A 12,047-nucleotide genomic window follows, 5' to 3' on the forward strand; every position below is an offset into this window, starting at 1 on the left:
TGATAGTCTCAGAGGTCCGTTAAAAGCGCAGAGAGCATCATGAAGAACAAGGAACACACCAGGCAGGTCCGAGATACTGTTGTGAAGAAGTTTAAAGCCGGATTTGGAAACAAAAAGATTTCCCAAGCTTTAAACATCCCAAGGAGCACTGTGCAAGCGATAATATTGAAATGGAAGGAGTATCAGACCACTGCAAATCTACCAAGACCTGGCCGTCCCTCTAAACTTTTAGCTCATACAAGGAGAAGACTGATCAGAGATGCAGCCAAGAGGCCCATGATCACTCTGGATGAACTGCAGAGATCTACAGCTGAGGTGGGAGACTCTGTCCATAGGACAACAATCAGTCGTATATTGCACAAATCTGGCCTTTATGGAAGAGTGGCAAGAAGAAAGCCATTTCTTAAAGATATCCATAAAAAGTGTCGTTTAAAGTTTGCCACAAGCCACCTAGGAGACACACCAAACATGTGGAAGAAGGTGCTCTGGTCAGATGAAACCAAAGCGTTATGTTTGGCGTAAAAGCAACACAGCTGAACACACCATCCCCACTGTCAAACATGGTGGTGTCAGCATCATGGTTTGGGCCTGCTTTTCTTCAGCAGGGACAGGGAAGATGGTTAAAATTGATGGGAAGATGGATGGAGCCAAATACAGGACCATTCTGGAAGAAAACCTGATGGAGTCTGCAAAAGACCTGAGACTGGGACGGAGATTTGTCTTCCAACAAGACAATGATCCAAAACATAAAGCAAAATCTACAATGGAATGGTTCAAAAATAAACATATCCAGGTGTTAGAATGGCCAAGTCAAAGTCCAGACCTGAATCCAATCGAGAATCTGTGGAAAGAACTGAAAACCGCTGTTCACAAATGCTCTCCATCCAACCTCACTGAGCTCGAGCTGTTTTGCAAGGAGGAATGGGAAAAAATGTCAGTCTCTCGATGTGCAAAACTGATAGAGACATACCCGAAGCGACTTACAGCTGTAATCGCAGCAAAAGGTGGCGCTGCAAAGTATTAACTTAAGGGGGCTGAATAATTTTGCACGCCCAATTTTTCAGTTTTTGATTTGTTAAAAAAGTTTGAAATATCCAATAAATGTCGTTCCACTTCATGATTGTGTCCCACTTGTTGTTGATTCTTTACAAAAAAATACAGTTTTATATCTTTATGTTTGAAGCCTGAAATGTGGCAAAAGGTCGCAAAGTTCAAGGGGGCCGAATACTTTCGCAAGGCACTGTATGTAGAGACCTGAAAATAGCTTACAAGTATTATACACCATTTTAAAGATAAAGGTGTTGTTAATCCCACCACAGTGTCCGATTTCACAAAGGCTTTACGACGAAAGTATACCATATGATTATGTTAGATCAGCACCTAGTCACAGAAAAAAACAGCCATTTTTCCAGCCAAAGAGATGAGTCACAAAAGCAGAAATAGAGATGAAATTAATCATTAACCTTTGATGATCTTCATCAGATGACACGCATAGGGTTTCATGTTACACAATACATGTACGTTTTGCTCGATAAAGTTCAAATTTAAATCCAAAAATCTCCATTTACATTGGCACCGTTATGTTCAGTAATGTTTTGCTTCCAAAACATCTGGTGATTTTGCAGAGAGCCACATCAATTTACAGAATTACTCATAATAAACATTGATTAAAGATACAAGTGTTGTGCATGGAATTATAGAAACACATCTACTTAATGCAACTGCTGTGTCAGATTTTAAAAAAGCTTAACGGAAAAAGCACACCATGCAATAATCTGAGTACTGTGCTGAGACCAAAACAAACCATACAGATACGCGCCATGTTGTGGAGTCAACAGAAGTATGAAATAGCATTATAAATATTCACTTACCTTTGATGATCTTCATCAGAATGCAATCCCAGGAATCCCAGTTCCACAATAAATGTTTGTTTTGTTCGATAAAGTCCACCATTTATGTCCAACTCCTTTTTGTTCGCGCTTTTGGTTCACAAATCCAAATTCACAAGGGGCAGGCACTTAGTTCAGACTACAGTTCCATTACAGTTTGTAGAAACATGTGAAACGATGTTTAGAATCAATCTTTAGGATGTTTTTATCTTAAATCTTCAATAGTATTCCAACCGGACAATTCCTTTGTCTTTAGAAAGCAAAAAGGAACGCAGCTAACTCTCACGGGCGCGTGCGAGACCTAGCGCATGGCTTTCTGCCATACACCTGATCTCTTACTCTCTCCCCCTTCACAGTAGAAGCCTGAAATAAGGTTCTAAAGACTGTTGACATCTAGTGGAAGCTTTAGGAAGTGCAATCGGACCAAATTTTCTACTGTATATTGGATAGGCAAAGACTTGACAACCTAAAAACCTCAGATTTCCCACTTCCTGGTTGGATTTTTTTCTCAGGTTTTTGCCTGCCATATGAGTTCTGTTCCCATCCAAATCTACTAATAATATGCATATCTTAGCTTCTGGGCCTGAGTATTTTATTTATTCATTTATTTATTTCACCTTTATTTAACCAGGTAGGCTAGTTGAGAACAAGTTCTCATTTGAAACTGCGACCTGGCCAAGATAAAGCATAGCAGTGTGAAAAGACAACACAGAGTTACACATGGAGTAAACAATTAACAAGTCAGTAACACAGTAGAAAATAAAGGGGAGTCTATATACATTGTGTGCAAAAGGCATGAGGAGGTAGGCGAATAATTACAATTTTGCAGATTAACAACACTGGAGTGATAAATGATCAGATGGTCATGTACAGGTAGAGATATTGGTGTGCAAAAGAGCAGAAAAGTAAATAAATAAAAACAGTATGGGGATGAGGTAAGTAAAAATGGGTGGGCTGTTTACCGATAGACTATGTACAGCTGCAGCGCTCGGTTAGCTGCTCAGATAGCAGATGCTTGAAGTTGGTGAGGGAGATAAAAGTCTCCAACTTCAGCGATTTTTGCAATTCATTCCAGTCACAGGCAGCAGAGAACTGGAACGAAAGGCGGCCAAATGAGGTATTGGCTTTAGGGATGATCAGTGAGATACACCTGCTGGAGCGCGTGCTACGGATGGGTGTTGCCATCGTGACCAGTGAACTGAGATAAGGCGGAGCTTTACCTAGCATGGACTTGTAGATGACCTGGAGCCAGAGGGCCTGGCGACGAATATGTAGCGAGTGCCAGCCGACTAGAGCATACAAGTCGCAGTGGTGGGTGGTATAAGGTGCTTTAGTGACAAAATGGATGGCACTGTGATAAACTGCATCCAGTTTGCTGAGTAGAGTGTTGGAAGCAATTTTGTAGATGACATCGCCGAAGTCGGGGATCGGTAGGATGGTCAGTTTTACTAGGGTAAGTTTGGCAGCGTGAGTGAAGGAGGCTTTGTTGCGGAATAGAAAGCCTACTCTTGATTTGATTTTCGATTGGAGATGTTTGATATGAGTCTGGAAGGAGAGTTTGCAGTCTAGCCAGACACCTAGGTACTTATAGATGTCCACATATTCAAGGTCGGAACCATCCAGGGTGGTGATGCTGGTCAGGCGTGCGGGTGCAGGCAGCGAACGGTTGAAAAGCATGCATTTGGTTTTACTAGCGTTTAAGAGCAGTTGGAGGCCACGGAAGGAGTGTTGTATGGCATTGAAGCTCGTTTGGAGGTTAGATAGCACAGTGTCCAAGGACGGGCCGGAAGTATGTAGAATGGTGTCGTCTGCGTAGAGGTGGATCAGGGAATCGCCCGCAGCAAGAGCAACATCATTGATATATACAGAGAAAAGAGTCGGCCCGAGGATTGAACCCTGTGGCACCCCCATAGAGACTGCCAGAGGACCGGACAGCATGCCCTCCGATTTGACACACTGAACTAGCAGACAGTTTACGCTGGGCACCTTTTTCATCCAAGCTTCTCAATACTGCCCCCCAGCCATAAGAAGTAAAATGTCAGGAATTGTGAGAAACTGAGTTTTTAAATGTATTTGGCTAAGTTGTATGTCAATTTATGACTTCAACTGTATTAACCCCCACCAGATGCCATGGATTACAGGCAACATCTGCACTGAGATATAGTAGAGCTGCCGCTTTCAAGGAGCGGGAGAAGTTTATATGATATCCCGCTATGTCCTCCAACGAACCATCAAACAGGCAAAGCGTCATTACAGGACTAAGACAGAATCCTCTCTCTCGCTCTCTCTCTAAAAGCATTCAATGCAGTTATTTGCTGTGCTTTCAATTAGGTTATGCCGTCCTGTTCTGATATAACTGATGCTATAGCAGAATCAACACCAACCTCCTCAAGAGCAGCCATAGACAGCGCCCACTACAGTTTATTCTCGTTGTCGTCATCAATTTAACCCTCTCCACAGATTATCAGAGGACGGTGATTGGTCCGTTCATTTGATGGAAGGAGAGGGAGGGCTCAAATGGTTTGAATCTGGACGTGGCCAGACTGTAGCAAAACATAATGTGAGCACTCGAGATTAGGAAAGTTCGTACAAGGCTAGCCTTCCTTCAACTCTCAACAAGCCACTCTTCATAACTGGATCAAGCCTGAAGACCGTGCTGTTTCTCTTCAGATTTGTGCCTCTTTCCAAATCAGCCATTTCCTCTGAAATTTAGGATTGCTTTCTCAGCCTGCATCATCTAGTCCGCAGAGAGAATTTGGCCACTCAGTGATGTCTTGAATGTCTTCATCTGTTCTTCAACTTTTTCTTTGTTCTTACTGTTCTTGGGTTATTTTATTTTATCACTTGCTGCAGTGTCGTCTTGACTTTCAGCTTCCAAGCTGCTGCCCTTTTCAAATTACTCCACTATGAAAAGTGTTCAATTAGTTGACTTTTAGGGTTATTTTCTTATTTCACCACTATGCAATTAACAGTGATGTCTTTACGTCAGGAAGAACATGAAGACCCTCACACTGTTTATGCTCCCAATTCACCGCTTCATTGACATTTCGATCCGAAACAGAGTGCTCGCATCCCAAAATATACACGTTTCACCTCACATGACCATTACGCACGCTGGGTGTGGAAACAATTAAATTAACTTTTGCACATAGTCAATAATAATTAATCACAGAGGTACATATGGTCATAAAGGACTATATCATTACAAATTGGTCTAAGTTTCTTTACCTCAGGGTCATCAGAAGGAATTGCGGCTCAGGTCCTCAGGCAGCTCTAGTCTCTACTGAGACTCCGCCCTCAGCAGAAAGTCTGGACCTTCAATCCATCTCTTGGATTTTAGGAAAGATTATTCAGTTTTGCAACGTGATGCATTCAACTGGATTGACTTTGGAGCTCTCATTCCGCCACTGAAGTCAAACCTCTGATGACTGAGACTTTTTGCCAAAAATATGTGGAACTTTCTTGTTTTGATGGCTATATAGCACAACACAGATGTGCTTTCAGTCCAGAAGACTGATTTTTTCCAGTTGAATCTAAAACTGATTTCAACATTGTATCAACACGTAATGCAAGTTCTTCTGCTGCAAGGGGAATGGTCATTTGCTTTAGTAGGGCTACTCTCTGTTTGCCCATGAATGTAATATTTTAATTTACTTTACCTTTATTTTACCAGGAAGTCATACTGAGACTAAAGTCTATTTTACAAATGAGCCCTGAATGATATACAGTGCACTCAGAAAGTATTTAGACCACTTCCTTTTTCCACATTTTGTTACATTACAACCTTATTATTAAATGGATTAAATACAAATAAATCCTCATCAATCTACACACAATACCCCATGACAAAGCAAAAACAGATGACATTTTTGCACATTGATATAAAATAAAAACAGATACCCTATTTACATAATTATTCAGACCCTTTGCTATGAGACTCTTTTCATTGATCATCCATGAGATCATCCATGAGATCTTTTTACAACTTGATTGGAGACCCCCTTTCTATTGATTCGATAGTATTTGAAAAGGCACACACCTGTCTATATGAGGCCCCACAGTGACAGTACATGTCAGAGCAAAAACCAAGCAATGAGGTCAAAGGAACTGTCCCCAGATCTGTCAAGGCACAGATCTAGGGAAGGGTACCAAGAACACAGTGGCCTCCATCATTCCCAAATGGAGGAAGTTTGGGTCTATCTCCAAGTCTTAAGACTCCTGAACAGCTAATCAAATGACTATTTGCATTGACCCCCTCTTTTATGCTGCTGCTACTATCTGTTTATTATCTATGCATAGTCACTTTAACTCTACCTACATGTAAATATTACCTCCACCAAACGGTGCCTCCATACATTGACTCTGTTCCGGTATCCCCTGTATCCCCTCGCTACTGTTATTTTACCGATGCTCTTTAATTATTTGTTACTTTTATTTAATATTTTTACGAAACACTTGTTTTTTTTTAAACTGCATTGTTGGTTAAGGGCTTGTAAGTAAGCGTTTCACGATAAGGTCTACAGCTGATGTATTCGGCACATGTGACAAATAACATTTGATTTGAAGACAACGCAGGAGTGGCTTCGGGACAAGTTTCTGAATGTCCTTGAGTGGCCCAGCCAGATTCCGGACTTGAACATCTACAGTGCCTTGCGAAAGTATTCGGCCCCCTTGAACTTTGCGACCTTTTGCCACATTTCAGGCTTCAAACATAAAGATATAAAACTGTAATTTTTTGTTAAGAATCAACAACAAGTGGGACACAATCATGAAGTGGAACAACATTTATTGGATATTTAAAACTTTCTTAACAAATCAAAAACTGAAAAATTGGGCGTGCAAAATTATTCAGCCCCTTTACTTTCAGTGCAGCAAACTCTCTCCAGAAGTTCAGTGAGGATCTCTGAATGATCCAATGTTGACCTAAATGACTAATGATGATAAATACAATCCACCTGTGTGTAATCAAGTCTCCGTATAAATGCATCTGCACTGTGATAGTCTCAGAGGTCCGTTAAAAGCGCAGAGAGCATCATGAAGAACAAGGAACACACCAGGCAGGTCCGAGATACTGTTGTGAAGAAGTTTAAAGCCGGATTTGGAAACAAAAAGATTTCCCAAGCTTTAAACATCCCAAGGAGCACTGTGCAAGCGATAATATTGAAATGGAAGGAGTATCAGACCACTGCAAATCTACCAAGACCTGGCCGTCCCTCTAAACTTTTAGCTCATACAAGGAGAAGACTGATCAGAGATGCAGCCAAGAGGCCCATGATCACTCTGGATGAACTGCAGAGATCTACAGCTGAGGTGGGAGACTCTGTCCATAGGACAACAATCAGTCGTATATTGCACAAATCTGGCCTTTATGGAAGAGTGGCAAGAAGAAAGCCATTTCTTAAAGATATCCATAAAAAGTGTCGTTTAAAGTTTGCCACAAGCCACCTAGGAGACACACCAAACATGTGGAAGAAGGTGCTCTGGTCAGATGAAACCAAAGCGTTATGTTTGGCGTAAAAGCAACACAGCTGAACACACCATCCCCACTGTCAAACATGGTGGTGGCAGCATCATGGTTTGGGCCTGCTTTTCTTCAGCAGGGACAGGGAAGATGGTTAAAATTGATGGGAAGATGGATGGAGCCAAATACAGGACCATTCTGGAAGAAAACCTGATGGAGTCTGCAAAAGACCTGAGACTGGGACGGAGATTTGTCTTCCAACAAGACAATGATCCAAAACATAAAGCAAAATCTACAATGGAATGGTTCAAAAATAAACATATCCAGGTGTTAGAATGGCCAAGTCAAAGTCCAGACCTGAATCCAATCGAGAATCTGTGGAAAGAACTGAAAACCGCTGTTCACAAATGCTCTCCATCCAACCTCACTGAGCTCGAGCTGTTTTGCAAGGAGGAATGGGAAAAAATGTCAGTCTCTCGATGTGCAAAACTGATAGAGACATACCCGAAGCGACTTACAGCTGTAATCGCAGCAAAAGGTGGCGCTGCAAAGTATTAACTTAAGGGGGCTGAATAATTTTGCACGCCCAATTTTTCAGTTTTTGATTTGTTAAAAAAGTTTGAAATATCCAATAAATGTCGTTCCACTTCATGATTGTGTCCCACTTGTTGTTGATTCTTTACAAAAAAATACAGTTTTATATCTTTATGTTTGAAGCCTGAAATGTGGCAAAAGGTCGCAAAGTTCAAGGGGGCCGAATACTTTCGCAAGGCACTGTATGTAGAGACCTGAAAATAGCTGGGCAGCGATGCTTCCCATCCAACCTGACAGATATCCATCCTGGTATGGCAACTGCACCGCCCTCAACCGTAAGGCTCTCCAGAGGGTAGTGAGGTCTGCACAACGCATCACCGGGGGCAAACTACCTGCCCTCCAGGACACCTACACCACCCGATGTTACAGGAAGGCCATAAAGATCATCAAGGACATCAACCACCCGAGCCACTGCCTGTTCACCCCGCTATCATCCAGAAGGCGAGGTCAGTACAGGTGCATCAAAGCTGGGACCGAGAGACTGAAAAACAGCTTCTATCTCAAGGCCATCAGACTGTTAAACAGCCACCACTAACACTGAGTGGCTGCTGCCAACACACTGACACTGACTCAACTCCAGCCACTTTAATAATGGGAATTGATGGGAAATGATGTAAATATATCACTAGCCACTTTAAACAATGCTACCTTATATAAATGTTACTTACCCTACATTATTCATCTCATATGCATACGTATATACTGTACTCTATATCATCGACGGTATCCTTATGTAATACATGTATCACTAGCCACTTTATACTATACTATGCCACTTTGTTTACATACTCATCTCATTTGTACATACTGTACCCGATACCATCTACTGTATCTTGCCTATGCTGCTCTGTACCATCACTCATTCATATATCCTTATGTACATATTCTTTATCCCCTTACACTGTGTACACGACAGTAGTTTTGGAATTGTTAGTTAGATTACTTGTTATTACTGCATTGTCGGAACTAGAAGCACAAGCATTTCGCTACACTCGCATTAACATCTGCTAACCATGTGTATGTGACAAATAAAATTTGATTTGATTTGATTTGAGATATTGCGAGGATCTGCAGAGAAGAATGGGAGAAACTCCCCAAATACAGATGTGCCATGCTTGTAACGTCATTCCCAAGAAGACTTGAGGCTGTAATTAATGCCAGAGGTGCATCAACAAAGTACTGAGTAAAGGGTTTGAATACTTATGTAAATGTGATAAGTTTTTTTTTAAATATAAATTATCAAAAATATCTAGTAACCTGTTTTTGCTTTGCATTATGTGGTATTGTGTGTAGATTGAGAGAAAAAAAGATTGAATCATTTTTAGAATAAGACTAACGTAACAAAATGTGGAAAAAGTCAAGGGGTCTGAATACTTTCCGAAGGCAACCATTGGTTCTTAGAGGGGCATTCTGCAGTTCAAACAGCAACTAAGCCAGTACCTCGCCACTATTTTGGTAAATGATGGGGGGGCGTGGAGAACTGTAACCTCTCTCTAATTAATCGATAGAGCTATGGATACAAACTGACAATTTCCACCATAAGTCTAAACAGTGTTTAAAATAGCATAGAACAAACATCTATTTTGGGTTCTGATTGGGTTTGACAATTGACTAAGCTCAAGAGGCATTTCTTATATAAGAAATATGTCTCAAGAATCAATGGGAGTGTGTAAATAATGTAAAAGTAAAGAAATGTATGAAGTAATCAAAGACTGACACATTAAATAACTATAACTTATACATTTATTTTTATTTTATTTCACCTTTATTTAACCAGTTAGGCCAGTTGAGAACAAGTTCTCATTTACAACTGTGAGCTGGACAAGATAAAGTAAAGCAGTGCGAAAAAACAACAACACAGAGTTACACATAAACAAACGTACAGTCAATAGCACAATATAACAATCTATGTACAGTGTGTGCAAATGTAGAAGATTTAGGCAGGTAAGGAAATAAATACTCAAGAGGCGAAATAATTACAATTTAGCATAACACTGGAGTGATAGATGTGCAGATGATGATGTGCAAGTAGAGATACTGGGGTGCAAAAGAGCTAAAAGATAAATAACAATATGTGGATGAGCTAGTTTGGTGTGCTATTTACAGATTTGCTGTGTACAGGTACAGTGATCGGTAAGCTGCTCTGACAGCTGATGCTTGAAGTTAGACAGGGAGATATAAGTCTCCAGCTTCAATGATTTTTGCAATTTGTTCCAGTCATTGGCAGCAGAGAACTGGAATGAAAGGCGGCCAAAGGAAGTGTTCGCTTTGGGGATGACCAGTGAAATTTACCTGCTTGGAGCGGGCATTGCTATGGTGAACAGTGAGCTGAGATAAGGTGGGGCTTTACCTAGCAAAGACTTATTAGATGACCTGGAGCCAGTGGGTTTGGGAATGAAAATGTATTGAGGGCCAGAAAACGAGAGCATACAGGTCGTAGTGGTAGGTAGTATATTGGTGACAAAACGGATGGCACTGTGATAGACTACATCCAGTTTGCTGAGTAGAGTGTTGGAGCTATTTTGTAAATGACATCGCCAAAGACAAGGATTAGTAGGACAGTCAGTTTTATGAAGGTATGTTCAGCAGCATGAGTGAAGGAGGCCTTGTTGCGAAATAGGCAGCCGATTATAGATTTAATTTTGGATTGGAGATGTGTGCGTCTGGAATAAGTGTTTACAGACACCAGGTATTTGTAGTTGTCCACATATTCTATTCACATATCCTAGATATTTGTAGTTGTCCACATATAAGTCAGAACTGTCCAGAGCTTTTGACAGTGATGAGGGGTGGTCGTTTGACCGTGACCCATTACGGACGCAGACAATGAGGCAGTGATCTCTGAGATCCTGGTTGAAGACAGCAGTGGTGTATGTAGAGGGCAAGTTGGTTAGGATGATATCTAAGAGGGTGCCCATGGTTACGGATTTAGGGTTGTACCTGGTAGGTTCCTTAATCATTTGTGTGAGATTGAGGGCATCTAGCTTAGATTGTAGGACTGCCGGGGTGTTAAGCAAATCCCAGTTTAGGTCACCTAAAAGTACGAACTCTGAAGCTAGATGGGGGCGATCAATTCACATATATGATGTCCAGGGCACAGCGGGGGGCTGAAGGGGGTCTATATCAAGCGGCAACGGTGAGAGACTTTTCTGTACAGGTGGATTATTCAAAGTAGAAGCTCAAATTGTTTGGGCACAGACTTGGATAGTATGACAGTACTCTGCAGGCTATCTCTGCAGTAGATTGCAACTCTGCCACCTTTGGTAGGACTATCTTGTCGGAAAATGTTGTAGTTGGGGATGGACATTTTCACATTTTTGGTGGACTTCCTAAACCAGTATTCAGATACGGCTTGGACATCCAGATTGGCGGAGTGTACTAAAGCAGTGAATAAAACAAACTCAGGAAGGAGGCTTCTGATGTTAACATGCATGAAGCCAAGGCTTTTACGGTTACAGAAGTCAACAAATGAGAGCTCCTGGGGAATAGGAGTGGTGCTGGGGGCTGCAGGGCCTGGAATTACCTCTACATCACCAGAGGAACAGACTAGGTCTAGGATAAGGGTATGGCTAAAGGCTATAAGAACTGGTCCTCTAGTGCGTTCGGGATAGAGAGTAAAAGGAGCAGATTTCTGGGCGTGGAAGAATAGATTCAAGGCATAATGTACAGACAAGGGTATGGTGGGATGTGAGTACAGTGGAGGTAAACCTAGGCGAGTGACGATGAGAGAGGTTTTGTCTCTAGAGGCACCAGTTAAACCAGGTGAGGTCACCGCATCGGTGGGGGGTGGGACAAAGGGGATATCTAAGGCATGTTGGACAGGGCTGGGAGCTCTACAGTGAAATAAGACAAAAATAACTAACCAGAAATGCCTCAAGAGCAACTGGGTTTTTTATTTGAACCTTTGTTTAATTAGAAAAGTCAGTTAAGAACAAATTCTTATTTTAACCCAAACCCTATCATAACCCAAAATATAAGGCTGCATTACGCCATTGTTTATAACAAGAACATAAAACATGTACAGCTTCAAAATATGTTCAAAAACTCTCAACTTTACCTTCTACATGTCCCATCTGAGTAGGTTTATGTATTAAGCTAGGTCA

General features: G+C 41.4%; 1 protein-coding gene across 1 annotated transcript in view; it reads left to right on the plus strand.

The window, feature by feature from the left end:
• The window catches only part of plpp4 (phospholipid phosphatase 4), a 92,360-nt gene that overhangs the window by 49,447 nt on the left and 30,866 nt on the right, over window positions 1-12,047 (plus strand). The window lies entirely within an intron of this gene.

This window comes from Oncorhynchus mykiss, chromosome 16, assembly GCF_057628025.1.
Source record: "Oncorhynchus mykiss isolate SJ-2025 chromosome 16, ASM5762802v1, whole genome shotgun sequence".
Lineage (NCBI taxonomy): Eukaryota > Metazoa > Chordata > Actinopteri > Salmoniformes > Salmonidae > Oncorhynchus > Oncorhynchus mykiss.